Below are 15,659 nucleotides of genomic sequence, written 5' to 3' on the forward strand. Positions count from 1 at the left end.
TGCAAATAATACATTTCTTTCATACATTCATTATATCTCAACATAGTTCAATTTATGGTGGAACAACCACATGCTATTTAATCCAAGTATCATAATTACAATCCCAAAAATATATGGTTAAGATCTAAAGTCCATGAATATAACTACAATAACAAAAGTTCACAAGTCTTAGTACAAAATACTATATACTAAGTTTTACAAAAATAATAGGACTTAGATACAAAAATAACAAAAAGGTCTTCTAATCCAATTTAAGCCTGTGGTGGAACGTCATCCGCCACTTCTTTTTCGTTTCCTGAAAAATGTTAAAGTGAAGGGGTGAGCATAAGCTCAATAGGAAGTGCCTAAAGCATACATCTTGAGACCTCGTGAATCCACACCATGAATAGAAATAAGGAAATTGGGATTATACCGTGCCGGGAGTAAAATATAACTACGATACCACATCATTAATCCAATACCACAAATGAATATGCCATGCAATGTCACTCCCCATTTTTCCAAAACCATTCCCATCATCATTTTCAAACCGTTAGCGAACCCGTCCTATGGCAACTCCATGGCGGCACGAGAGGAGGATTGGCCACTGTCCTTGACCCATGGCAACTCCATGGCATCATTTGGGATCCAAGTGACTCAACCACACTAGGGCGATTTCTCTAATCCCCTCTAGGTCTCACTAATGCCGCGGTCGCTAGGCAACTCCTAGGCGGTCGGGTTTTTCACAAAATCCTTTTCAAAATTCTTTCCCAAAAATCCATATCCATTTCTTTCAAATCAATTTTTCCCATTCTTTCCCAATGATATGCATGAATATCTCATGCTTCTCAATGCCATGTCAAAAGAAGGATTTTTACAATTCACAAATCAACAAAAGATTTTCATATTTCATAAATCAACATACTTTCATATAGCAAATTCTAGCAAATTAATCATAATAGGCATGAAAATTTGGTACTTAAACATGCTTTGCAACATATAAAAAAATTTCTAAAATTATATTTCATACTTTCCAATCACCAAACTAGAACTAAAGGCACAAAAGCTTGAATTAATCAACAATTTACAGGCTTCATTATCATATATATCAAGTAACACATAGTCACAACTTTGATACAATATATATAATAAAGCAAAAAAATTTTTACAAATTAAACATGCTAATCATCAATTAAGTAGAGTAATTCACAAAAAAGGCCTAAGAACATGTGAATTAGAACCCCTACCTCAAAGGAGGAGAAAACTTCTAATTTTCTTCACCTTAAACCCTAAAATTTTGAATTTCCTATGGTGCACCAACCAAGGAATTGCTCCTATCAACTTATAGGTCTCGTCGTGGGCTTCGAATAGCCACAAACGGCTCTTAAAAACACTAAATATGGAAGGATAAATCAAGATGTGAAGATTGGAACCAAAAAAAAAGAAAAAAAAAATGTTTCTAGAACATAGAGAGAAAGAAGCTTGCGGGAAATGAGAGAAAATTGAAAACAAAAAGTGGTCTCATGACCATTTTAAGTACTTGTGGGTCCCACTCATTTTTTTTTCCTTTTTCTTTTTGTTTTTAATTCTACACCACATACATATATGCACACACCTTTAATTTACAATCACTCAAACATAATAAATAAAAATAAATATGATGCAATTGAACCCAACTAAAATACCAGCATACAACAATTTCGGTAGCGAGTTCCACACGGGACCTTCCAGCCTGTAAAACGAAAAACGCGAAAATGATCGCCCTTGCATTTCAAAGAGTCCTGGACTCAATGAAATGCTCCAAATAACTTTCGGACACAATCGGCATACTCCGCAGTGTCCAGTTTGCACAACGTGAAAAGACAAAAGTGCCTTCGCATCAACAAAATTCTGAAAAAATGGAAAATGATGAAATTAAAAAATATTACATCTTTGCAACTCATCAACGCCGTGAAGTGATGCCGGTCCATCGCTGAGGCCTTTGTCTTTTAAACTCATCGTTGCCGGTGGGTTCTTCCCTCTTCTCCGAGGCCATAGTCGCCGGTGATTCGCAGCCGCTGTTCCAAGCTCACCCGGCCACTGCCACCTCCTATATATATATATATATATATATATATATATATATATATATGCAGTAATAACTTTGTCACAAGGCCATAATACTGTTTTATATGTGTGTGTGTGTGTGTGTGTGTGTGAGTGTGTATGATATATATGTGTGTAATTTTAAGGAGTTGGGTTTTGTCTGGCTGTGTAGTGGTGGTGGTGATTGTGGAATGCCGAATTTCGCAGGAGGAAGAATAGGAAAGGTGTATGTTAGGGTAATTTGGTCACAAAATAGTCAACAGGAGTTCAAATGGTAACATAGTCATTTAACACCTTAAAAGTACTATGACCTCACAAAAAAATTGACATTTTGGGTGTAAGTGAAATATTAAGCCAGTAATTTAAATATAAGTGAAATTTAAAATCAAAATGTTAATTTAGCTATAAAAAAAAAAATAATCTAAGGGCGTGAGTGTAATTTACTAAAAACATATATATCTATCTATAGAGTGCAAAGGTCTCTCTTATTGTTTCAATATTGCATTGGAGTAAAAAAAATGTTCTAATAAAAAAAAAAAAGCCCATCAGTGACCGACCATTCTCTCTTTTTCTTTTGCCAAAGTCTCGTCTCTTTTTCTTTTACCAAAGTTTGCCTTTCCCTACCCATTTTGTCTCCTCGATCATCACACACATATGTATGTACTCATCTTAGATCCATAAGTTGATTCGTTCATCAATAAGAGAACCAGAAGCTAAGTTTCAGAAGCCGACCAAATGCTCGCCATGATCGCTAAAGGATGGACCAGGTAGAGCCGTGCCATCCTCACGAACAGGCTAAAGCTCGAGTTCAATAAGAGCAATAGAAAGAGAGTGGCGGTGATCAACTGAACTGTGAGAACCGGTACTTTGCGGTTTAGTTTGCTTCGGTTCTACAGGTATCTTTCAAAAATAATGAAACCATTATTAATGATTTTGGTCTAAAAAAATTATTTCTATGATTATATAATATTCAAATAATTATAAAAATTAAATTTTATCATAAATGAACATAATATTACTTTAGTTTACATATTTTTACACAAAGAATACATATAAATGAAAATAATATTACTTTAATTTACTATTTTTTCCATAAAGAATATATAGATATACAAATATTTTCATGCATATGTGCTACTCAATTGTTTTTTTTTGAATGTGTTACCAGAATTAATCACATCATTTCTCTATTTTGTTTCACTTGTGAAGTTAAATTTATTATGTCATCTTAGATATAGTACAGATTTCGAGTAAGCATTAGGTTTTTTTGCATATTACATATTGTTAATGACATTTTTCGTTATATTTATGATATTAGTATATATATATATATATAGGGAGACATATTCACATTCCACTTTTTTCCAATTTTACTACATTTATCGTTTTCTTTTAAAGAAAATAACAAGAAAGTCCTTTAATTCATTAATGCATAATTTCTTAATTTATAATATTATAATTACCCTTTATAAAACTTTATTTTTTTTTTAAAAACTGTTTTGACCGTCAAAAGGAATAATTTATTTGATAGTATTTATTTATTTATTTATTTTGGTACAATCGAAAGAGAGATTTATTCAACAAATTTGATTTTTTTTTTTTTTTTAATTTTGTCAAAAAAGGTAACTTTATTTTTTGGTAATTTTTTATGGGTCTTGTTAAAAAAAAATAATTCAGGTGATATTGACATGTTATTTATTATGGAACTCTATTTTATTTTTTATATTTTATGCAATAGGCATAAAATGTAAAAAAAAAAAACATTGGATCTAAAATTTTATTGGTATATCAATTGATAGAAGAAATAGTGTGAAATTGCATCGAATGAACCTAGATTAGAACTTTAAAATTTAAGGTTAGTCTACAAGCTTCATGGTACGTGAAGGTGATCCGGTTGATGAGATGCTCTTTGTCATGAGAGGCACACTATTGACTATGACCACTAATGGTGGAAGAACTGGCTTTTTCAACTCGGTTTATCTCGAAGGCTGGTGATTTCTGTGGAGAAGAGCTTCTTACATGGACTTTGGTTCCCCACTATTCGGCCAGTCTTCCCACCTCGACAAGAACAGTACAAGCTGTGACTGATGTTGAAGCTTTTGCTCTAATGGTTGATGACCTCAAGTTTGTGGCCTCTCAGTTCCGGCGCCTTCACAGCAAACAACTCAAGTACACTTTCAGGCAAGTGTTACAACTAGGGCTTTTTTGCATTTTGGTGTGCAGTATTAGGTAATACAACACATTTTGCCAAGTTTTTTCACTTTGTGGTAGTCTTTTATATATGGTAGAAGTAATGATTCAATTCTCTTTTCTGCTTTCATTTATTTATTTATTTTTTATAATAATTGTGTTATGCACAGCAAAACAATATATTAATGAAACTCATTATCTCTCTAGCATCAATATATTGTTTTGAGAAACATACCACAATTATCTTAAATCATAACACAATTATTTCTCTAGAATCAACAAATTGATTCTAAGAAATGTCATTAGATTATAAGGCCTTGGTGGTAATGCATTCATGTTGAAATACAAGGCCTTGGTGGTAATACATATATTAATCCTAGAGAAACTCATTATCTCTCTAGCATCAATATATTGTTTTGAGAAACATACCGCAATTATCTTAAATCATAACACAATTATTTCTTTAGAATCAACAAATTGATTCTAGGAGATGTCATTAGATTATAAGGCCCTGGTGGTAATGCATTCATGCTGAAATACAAGGCCTTGGTGGTAATGCATTCATGCATTACCACCAAGGCTTTGTAGCCTAATAACACTTTAGCATGAATGCATTACCACCAAGGCTTTGTAGCCTAATAACACTTATTCGTCTTCTAAATTAGAAGGCCTAGGGTTCAAGTTTCCATAGAAAAAAAAAAAAAAGGTATGTTTTTTTGCAGTTAAAAAAAAAAAAAAAAAAAAATCCTACCAATTATCAATATATTATTATTTTTTGATAATTATTTATTTTCAAACTTAATTAAAAATGTGATCTAGTTAAATTAATTTTTTGGAGGAGTCATGTTCTGCTTTGTCTTTTAAGTTGGAGAAAGGGATTTACCGGCAAAGGCAAAGACAAACCCTCTGCCTCCTCAACCCCTTTAATGATTTTATATTTTATTATGTTATTTTTGTTTATACGTAGAAAGAAGATCCTCCGCAAAGCTATTGTGCTGTGCAATTTTAAGTTTCCTAATTTTAACATTTGCACTGCGATCATCATAACTTCAGGAAATTATTTGACAAAAGTGTCACGTCGTCGCTTTGGCCGAGTGGTTAAGGCGTGTGCCTGCTAAGTACATGGGGTTTCCCCGCGAGAGTTCGAATCTCTCAGGCGACGCCCTTCCTCCTTTGTTTTTTTTGTTTGTAAAAAACTGTGTCTAATAGGCTCGTAGCATTTGGATTGTGTTGGTCATAATTTCAGGTCCTACTCACAACAGTGGAGGGCATGGGCAGCCTGTTTTATGCAAGCAGCATGGCGCCGATATTGCCGGAGAAAGCTTGAGAAGTGATTAGGTGAGGAAGAAGATAGACTGCAAGATGCATTGGCAAAAAAGGTTGGAATATCACCAAGCCTTGGTGCCACCCTTTATGCATCAAAGTTCGCCACCAATGTAGTACGAACCCTGAAGAGCAATCATGCTTGCAGACCCAAATTGCCCCACAGATTACCAGTTTTACTGCTTCAGAAGCCAGCTGACCCAATTTTACTGCCCAAGATCATTAATAAGGTGTCTTCCTCTTGATCCTTAGAAAACTTCCGTGTAACATTAGTCAGTTTCAAGGGTCTTTGTGTATGATATGTACTTTTTGGCAATAAACTTAATTTTACCTCTTAAATTGAAAATGTTTCATTTGTAAAAACCTAAAAACCAGCAAAGAAATATAGTAGAAATTAAAATAACAGAATACCGGCTTTCATAATCATTATTTCCTTTTAAATCCATTCAAAATCAGCACCAAGTGCAACACTAGTACACATGGAGATGCAGGAGCGTAGCCCACCTGAACGACATTAAGTAAATTGTTGATCCACAAGGACACTTAAATTGCTCACGAAATGACATTTCACCATAACTAATTCTTGCAAGAGTACTTTCATTCCTGTAGTTATACTTTTACATCTAACAAATCAATAGTTACATATAAAATCACGAAACGGGATTGATGAAGTATTAGAATTTATATCTGATTTATTAATAAATGGATATTAGATCTTAGATCTGATAATCCAATCAAATCTTTTATAAAAAATAAAATTTAAAAAAAAAATGTCAAAAAGAGAATAAAAAACAATGGTTAGAATAAAATATATATATATATATATATATGGAAGGAAAAGAAAAAAAATAAATCATTTACCCCTTTGTTAATTAATAAATATTATGATATTATTATTATTATTATTATTATTATTATTATTATATATTAAGAGATTTATTACTATGTGGGTGAAAACACCACACTATTGTACATATAATACTATGATTACTTTTTTTTTTTTTTTTTTTTTTTTTGTTTACCTCTAATACAAATATGATAGGAATATATATATATATATATATATATATATATATATATATATATATATATATAATTTTATTCGGATCAACATAATTCATGCCCGATTTGTTAGGCTAATGGTTTATCGAATTTGGATTGTAATTGGATTGTCGAATTTTTTGTGCAATCCATATCTAACTAATCGGATCAAACTAGAATCAGAATTGATCCACTAACAGGTCTAATCAGAAGTAAATTTTGGTATCAGAGAACTTTTAGGATCTAACTAAATAAACACTCCGCTAATGTATGGGCTTCAGTATCATCATATTGTTTATTTTGTGCTATTCTTGTACATAACATCAACAACATTCTATTTATTTTTAGAAACTGAAAATTAAAGAATTGTACAAAAACTCTGGTTCTGTTTGAGAATTTTCTTTTTATAAGCATATGAAATAGTTTGTTATTTTTTGAATTATTTAAAACTATTTTTTGAGGGACAAACTACAAATATTTATGGAATTTAAAAGTTAAAGATGGGTAACTTTGTCAAAATGAATGTTTTTTTCCTCTTAAATTATAGGGTAAAATGTATTTAAACCCCCTTGACTTTCACTATTTTACAATAAATCCCCCTTTATTATTAATTTTTTTGTTAAAAACCCCATCAAGTGAGGGGCTTTTTTGAATTTTGTCAAAAATGCACCCCTAACCAAGTCAAGGGGGGTTTATGCAATTTTGACTAATTGGATGAATTTAGCTATATATATATATTTTTTCATTTCTCAAATAATAATATTTCAACTTATATTTTTTTGTTACATACATCACCATACTTTTAATTAAAAATAATTATAAAAAAAGATAAAAGTAAATTTTATAATTATGAGTGAAATTATATATAAGTTCAAATCTTAAATGTTTACACACGTTATATATTATGCATAATATTATTATATTATATTTATAATTATATATATATATATATATATATGGATATTTGATTGAAAAAAATTAAATCGAAATGACATAAAATATTAGGCTTGTCTCTAATTTTTTTTTTAATGAAAAAAAATAATTTAACTATGTTAGACATGTGGTAAAGAATTAACATGTAGTTGTACTCATAGTTATGATTTTTTTTTTTTTTTTAGTGTTTTTTTTATATTAAAAGTATGGTGATTGTATGTAAAATTCAAACATTATTATTCAAGAAAGAAAAAAAGAAATAGAATTTTTTTTTTAGTTAAATTCATACAATAAGGTAAATTGCATAAAATTCCCCTTGACTTCATTGGTGAGGCATTTTTAACAAAAAAAAATAATAAAAAGAGATTTACTGCAAAATGGTGAAGGTCAGTGAGTTAAATGCAATTTAGCTTTGAATACGACTGAAATATATCCTCCAGCTTGACAAAATAAAAAAAATAGAAATTCTGATCTGTCCCAATTCTAAGCCGTATCTTTCAGCACTACTCTGCTCTCCCCTTCAAGAACCATCTTAACTACTAGAGTATACTACTGATATATGATACAATTTCTTCAAATTAACTCAGCTACTCTATGAATACATTCACTCTGTTGATGAGCATTTGAGGGTTTGGGTCTGGGCATGTTTGTAGTGGATTAAAGAAGGGAAGAGAAGGGGCCTTTGCTTTCTTGTCAGATCTGAACTTCAGATTTTATAGCCATTGGGTCTGTATTTGGTTGATGAGAATTGAGAGTTTGGCTTTGGTGATGAAGGGTGTAGAGGTAGAGGATTTGATTGGAAATTGTGGGATTGGTGGGAATATTTTTGGTGATTTGAAGAAGGGTCGCAGCGTTCGATTCAGGTTGGAGAGGTTGACAACCCTAGTGATGGCGATTATGAAAACCCTAATTGTGTTGAGGTGAAGATGGGAAAAAGAAGGGGGCTCGTGCTGAGAAAGTAAAAGTATCTCAAAATAACTCAAACGGTTGCTATAATTTTCTTTTAAAACCCAGTGCAAAACGGGTCGTGGCGCAGGGTGTTTTCTTATTTTTCGGTTCCATCCGGTGGGAAGTTTATCACTGTCAATCCTGAATTTCAATATTACAATAGTGGTAATTTTGATTTTGTAATCGTGAAATTTACAATTAATAATGTTGAACATAGATGATCTGGTTGTGTTTCCCAGAAGCAGCGTGATACCACAAAAATATAGAGCGTGCCCGTTGAGTAAACGGCACTCACTCAAGCCTCCAAAAGAGAGTTCTTGGTCATTGCATCATCTGCATTTCCACAAACCTTCTCAATGTCGCTCCATTAAGAGCTTTATAACTTCACGTTTGCAGAGACATCATTATTGTCAAAATATTTTCGAGTAAGTTTTTTTATTATTTTGCATCATTAGCTTTCTTAATAATTAATTGAAGTCCGTAGATTGAAGTTCAGGGAAAATTCAGAATTGAACAACAAAATGAAAATTCTTGATCCTGAGGGGTCATTTCTTCAGAAGTGGAATCAAATATTTGTACTCTATTGTGTGGTTGCAGTGTCCTTCGATCCGTTATTCTTTTATATCCCTGTGATTAATGGCAAAGACAAGTGCCTCGATTTGGACAAGAAATTGGAGATCACCCTTTGTGTTCTTCGTTCTTTCACCGACGTATTCTACATACTGCATATTATCTTTCAATTCCGTACTGGCTTTATTGCTCCTTCTTCTCGAGTATTTGGAAGAGGTGAGCTAATTAAAGATCCTTATGCTATAGCCAAACGATACTTGTCTTCCTACTTCATCATCCACATTTTATCAATTCTTCCCTTTCCACAGGTATGCAGCTTTCTTGTATCTAAGGTGTCACTATCGTATGGTCCTTCTGCACCTTTCATACCACACACAAATTTTGATGCATCTATAAATTTTTTTGGGTAACAGTAAATAAATAGCTGTTGCCTGTTTTGAATTCTGTGTTATATTATATCTGTTATTTATTTATTTTAAATTTTTCCCCTGGAAAATTGATAATTCATTAGCTTGTGTTATATCTGTTCAGGTGGGTCTTTTAGCTGTGACCCCCAAAAGAAAGATCCCAATTCCATTGATCTCAATGAATTGAATGGAAATTGTCATTCTCTTACAAATCATACCAAGACTTTACCGGATCTATCCACTATATAAAGAAGTGACAGGAATTTCTGGCATATTTACTGTAGTAGCATGGACTGGAGCTGCTTTCAATCTCTTTCTCTTTATTCTAGTTGGTCATGTAAGTTCCATTGATCCATCTCTTTTTCCCGAAACTTTCAAGAAATCACATGATCATTAAACAAAGTATCCGTAATTAATGTTTGATAGTAGTACTTCTTTATAGGTTGGTTTGGTTTTCTCTTCTTATATCCGTAATTAATGTTTGATTCTTTTTTGTAATTTTCTATTGTCCCGTCTTCTTTATTATTGATTTGTTATTTAGCACTTGAAGTCGACTCTATAACAATTAGCCACCCAAATTGTATTTAATGAATGAGTGCTGCTATATCATGCGGCAGTTGGTTACCCCGCCTACTATGAAAGGCATTATTCTTAGTGAATTAGCATACAATTATTCCCTTGTGAGTTTGGTTTCCATCGGAACTTTTGTAGGACTAAAAGGCAGGACCTGACCTGGAAACTGTAAATAAATAAAGGATTGAACACAAATGTAAGAAAATTTTTCATTGGTCAAGTAAATAATGTAAAATTACTACAAAGTAAGAGAGAGCTATAAAGAATGGAAAAAAGTAAGAAATAAGAGGATTTAGAAATGCATAAGAAATTGAATAAAAATTACTGTATTATCCTTACATGCTTATCAACTTACTCTAGACAGATTACTGAGATCAATATGGAGAAAAAAAACTTTTATTTATGAAAGTGTGGCAACAATTCAATTACAATTCTAGTAGATTAAGTTACAATTATATAAATTAGGAAAAAAAAGAAGTTACAATTATATACAGAAATGTAATGCAACATCAACCTGTCTAGCTAAACTTTGGGAAAGAATTCCTGCAGGCAATTTTGCCCAATGAACGCTAAAATTATTTACTGAAAGTATTTATGCTAGTAGACTTTTGACTATGTTTGGTTTTTAGTACACCATATTCCTAACTAAAGTAGAATTTCATCTCATATAGTTTAAAATCCCAAAATCACTTGTTTGACCCTCCAATATTTTTTAAAAATAATTTTAAAATTTTGTGGTCAGTATTACAACTTGTATAATTTTTTTGGAACCACAACTTGTTCGCTATTATAGCAATGCAGAAGATCAAAAAGTTTCTTGGATTGCACGCAGAAGGAATTTCATATACCATGTGTGTTGTTCTGACAATTAAATGACTCTCATGTACCAGGGAGTTGGAGCCTTATGGTACTTGATCAGTATACAACGAGAATATAGTTGCTGGCGCATTGCATGTGAGAGACATGAATTTAGCTACGACTACTTGTACTGCGGAGAGCAGCGTATAGAAGACTATGCATTTCTAAATGTTTCTTGCCCCCTTCTCGAATCAAATGAAATAAAAGATGAAACGGACTTTGACTTTGGGATATTCCTTGAGGCTCTTCAGTCTCGTGTGGTGGAATGGAGAAATTTTCCACGGAAATTCTTTTACTGCTTTTGGTGGGGTCTGCGAAATCTAAGGTCTGGAATTAATTTTACAAGGTCCATAACTATTCCAAGACTTTGTAAGCAAGTGTTTGCTAACAAGATATCACTTCTATCTTCTTCAGTTCTCTTGGACAAAACCTCAAAACAAGTTCTTTCATTGGGGAGATTCTCTTTGCTGTCTTCATTTCCATTCTTGGATTGGTTTTATTTGCGTTGCTCATTGGCAATATGCAGGTAAGTACGTACACCATTCTTATTCAACACTCTTAGCGATTTGATGTTGCATTAAGCATATGAGATCTTACACTAGTATGCATATGCCACAGTACAGAATTATGGGTTGATACCTCAATTTAGATTGTCAGTGCTCCTTCGCGATGGAACGCTTATTGGGTCTCCTTGATTCGAGTGAGGCAGGAAAGTTCGGATACCATAAGAAACTTAGTACATCAATTTTTAATAATCTTACAAATTTTAACATATATAAAAATAATAATGATATGATAATATGCTTGGAAATTTACTTTTTTAGCATGAATAATGTAGAAGATACCATCATCAAATTACAAATAAAATGAGAGTACAAGAATTAAGCATACCAATCCGTAGTTGATACAATAATGAAGACAAAAATAATAAAATAAATTGAAAAGAACTGGTCTGGATAAATGAGAAGAGTACTAAGCAGTGTTTTAAAGTCGTATGGCTCCATACATGTAGGTATGAGTGGTCCATATATCTCCGAGATACAAATCAGATCCACTAGTGATCATATTTGGGCAGGCCCAAAGAGATACAGAGTGCACTAGTCTTGTGTAAAGCTGTCCAAAAAATTATATAAGATAGTGAAATATGAAATAGATCGAAAGAGAACTTAGAGAGAAAAAAGTATTTATACAAATATAGGAAGAGTCCTCTTCTTATAGTAGTTCAAGAATGTTAACAGTAATAACTAATAAGAGTTATAATTACTAAATTAAAAATAATTTTATGTTGTAATTAAAATCAGAATAAATAAAGTGTAATATTTTATTAAAATATCACTTAACACAACACACCCACCTCCTAGATCCTGCAGCTGAACATGCATGATTGTGTCCTTTCACAAAGCACAACTTCTTACTCCCATTACACTCTTTACTGCTATTATGGCCTAAATTTCAAATATTCTTGTTTTTGTGCCACTGTAGAAATATCTGCAGCCTATAACTGCTAGAATAGAAGAGATGAGAGTACAAAGGAGGGATTCAGAGCAGTGGATGGCCTACCGCATGCTCCCTGAGGATATGAAGAAGCGGATTAGGCAGTATGGAAAGTACAAATGGGATAGAAGCAAAGGTGTTGAGGAAGAATTCTTGATCCGTAACCTTCCTAAGGACATCAGGAGGGACATAAAGCGCCATATTTGCTGGTCTTCAGTCAAAAGAGTAAGTGCATTCCTAAATATATGTGCATGCATGAATGCATCTTCATCTGCATTCCTTGTGCAAGCATTGATACGTCTCTCTCCGCATTTTGCAACTAGAAGATTTTGTATGGGACTCAAGGTTCTGTCATGTGTTTGTTAGGTTCCAATATTCAAAAAAATGGATGAACAATTGTTGGACGCAATATGTGATCGTCTCAAGCCAGTTCTTTATACAGAGAAGAGCTTCATAGTACATGAAGGGTATCCCGTTGATGAGATGGTCTTTGTCGTGAGAGGCAAACTATTGAGTATGACCACTAATGGTGGGAGAACTGGATTTTTCAACTCAGCTTATCTTAATGCTGGTGACTTCTGTGGAGAAGAGCTTCTTACATGGGCTTTGGTTCCCCACTATTCGGCCAGTCTTCCCACCTCAACCAGAACAGTACAAGCCGTGACTGATGTTGAAGCTTTTGCTCTAATGGTTGATGACCTAAAATTTGTGGCCTCCCAGTTCCCATTCCTTCACAGTGGAAAACTCAAGCACACTTTCAGGCAAGTAGTACAACTAGGCTTTTTGCGTTTTGGTGTGTATGTGGTCGGTAATACAATACATTTTGCTACATCTTTAACTCTGTGGCAGTCTTTTATGGAAGAAGTAATGATTCAATTGAGTTGCTGAAAAAAAGAAGTAATGATTCAATTCCCTTTACTTCTTTCTTTATTTTTATTTTTTATTTTTTTTTATGGATAATAATTGTGTTATGCACCGTAAAGACATTAACTCAAGTTGTATATATCTTCTCATATGAAGGGTTGAGAGTTCAAGTAACTATTGATGCAATAGTGGGTGCATGCATGTCCTTACCTACTTAAAAAAGAAAAAGAAAAGAAGAAATGTTAGAACTATGAATGCGTCTAGAATGGCATAGAATGCATTCCTACCAATTATAATTACTATTATCTTTTTTCTGGTAATTAGTTATCACTGTGTTATTATCTTCATTTCAAACTTAATTTTAAAATGTACTCTAGGTCAATTTTTTTTTTTTTTTTTTTTGAAGTCATGTTCTGCTTACTTTATCTTTTAAGTTGGAGATTGGGATTTACCGGCAAAGGCAAGAGTTGCTGGACACAAACCCCATCTCCTCAACCCCTTCGATGGTGTTATATTTTATTATGTTACTTCTATTAATGTCAACTCCTAGAAATAAGATCATTTGTAATGTTATCGTGCTGTGCAGTTTACAGTATATATGTTATAATGAGGTTATAACATTTTTATTGATCCCATCATAAGTTCAGGCATTTGATTAAAATATCTCATATTTTGATACGATGCCTGGTGACTCATGAAGGGTGCTAGATTCCCATTTTGTTAGTACTCTTTTATGGTTAAATTAGAATACCTAACTGATTTATTTTTTTCATCTCATGGCAATAATTAATTCAAAAGAAATCATTTTAAACAAAAACAGTGAAAAAAAGCTTAGAACTCTAATTGCTGTCATCTCTCTGATATTTGATCCTGCATAATATAACTGTTCTATGGTGTTTACGGCTAGTAATTGTTATAATAGGCTCTTAACATCTCTATTGTGTTGGTCATAATTTCAGGTTCTACTCGCAACAGTGGAGGACATGGGCGGCCTGTTTTATTCAAGCAGCAGCATGGTGCCGATATCGCCAGAGAAAGCTTGAGAAGTCATCGCGTGATGAAGAAAATATACTGCAGGATGCGTTGGCAAACAAGGTTGGAATCCCACCAAGCCTTGGTGTCACCCTTTATGCGTCAAAGTTTGTCAGCAATGTACTACGAGCCCTGCAGCGCAATCAAACCAAATTGCCCCACAGATTGACGGTTTAACTGCTTCAAAAGCCAGCTGAGCCCAGTTTTACCACGGAAGATCATTAATAAGGTGTGTTGTTCCTTCTGATCCTTAGAAAAGTTGTGTGTAATTTATTCAGTTTTAAGAGGTCTTTGTTTATGACAGCTTACATTTTTGCAATAATTTAAATTTTTTCACTTCAATTGAAGGAACCAAAAACCAGCAAAAAAATAGAAATAACAATTAATAGAATACTGGCTTTTATAATCTTTATTTCCTTATAAAATCCATTCAAAATCAGCACGAAGTGAAACGCAAGTGCACATGAGTGTAGCCCACCAGAATGACATTAAGGACACTTCAATTGCTCACAAAATGACATTTCAATAACTTCTTGCAAAAGGGACTCCCACTTTTGTAGTTATATTTTTCCATCCAACAAATGAATAGTTTACATATACACTCACCCACCACATGAGGTTCATGAAGTATCAAAACAAAACCACTGATTATGGTATTGGTATAAGAGACCTTTTAGGGTCCAACTAAATAAACACTCCAGCAATGTGTCGCTTTCGGTATCATCAGATTGTTTATTTTGTGCTCTTGTACATAACGTCGACGACATTCTGCAATGTACGAAATTTAGTCTATGTCAAATTCAAGTTCCATCCAGGATCGCCAAAATACAGCAGAAATGAGGATGCTGAGTGAAATACTAAAATCTTATAATGCGATGAGAAAGATTAGACTTGTTGAATGCTACACAAAAGAATGGTCTCAAATCCTTTGTAGAATACAGTAGCACTCCTGTTTTGCCTGGGAAATCTGAATGCCATTCCATATACACACTTGAAAAGAAAAAAAAAAATTTGAAACTACCTACAGAGGATTTTTTCCAATGAGTGGCATGCATGGGAAAGGAAGCATTTTTCAAATGGTATGGGTTCGAGGTGGACAGCTTTAACAAACTCAAAACCCTTTAACTGCCAAGAGAAATAAATTTAGTTAGTAAAACAAGATTTCTCACAGCTGTTGAGCTTCAGCAAACCATTCAATCTCCATATATCATCATCATGTAGCACCGTATTGAGAGAGAGAAACAAAACCTTTTGTTCTTTAGCAATCTTTGTTAGTTCTCCAAGAATGTATACTTTTGCCTTGGGACTTTCACATATGCTATTAAAATCCCCAGCCACTCCATTCTCTTCAGCCCAACATTC

The 15,659-nt window shown here is 33.1% G+C and overlaps 1 non-coding gene and 2 pseudogenes across 1 annotated transcript; all 3 read left to right on the forward strand.

The window, feature by feature from the left end:
- The first annotated feature begins 2,344 nt into the window (after window positions 1–2,344).
- LOC132276771 (cyclic nucleotide-gated ion channel 1-like) lies at window positions 2,345–6,211 on the forward strand (annotated as a pseudogene).
- TRNAS-GCU (transfer RNA serine (anticodon GCU)) lies at window positions 5,335–5,416 on the forward strand. Its single transcript has one exon. It is a non-coding gene; the product is annotated as a tRNA-Ser (tRNA).
- A 1,646-nt stretch (window positions 6,212–7,857) lies between the features above and the next one.
- LOC132276772 (cyclic nucleotide-gated ion channel 1-like) lies at window positions 7,858–15,338 on the forward strand (annotated as a pseudogene).
- Window positions 15,339–15,659: the final 321 nt, after the last annotated feature.

The sequence above is a fragment of the Cornus florida genome, unplaced genomic scaffold (assembly GCF_030987335.1).
Source record: "Cornus florida cultivar Cherokee Brave unplaced genomic scaffold, ASM3098733v1 CherokeeBrave_3.0.0_Hap2_Chr10, whole genome shotgun sequence".
NCBI classification, from domain to species: Eukaryota; Viridiplantae; Streptophyta; class Magnoliopsida; order Cornales; family Cornaceae; genus Cornus; species Cornus florida.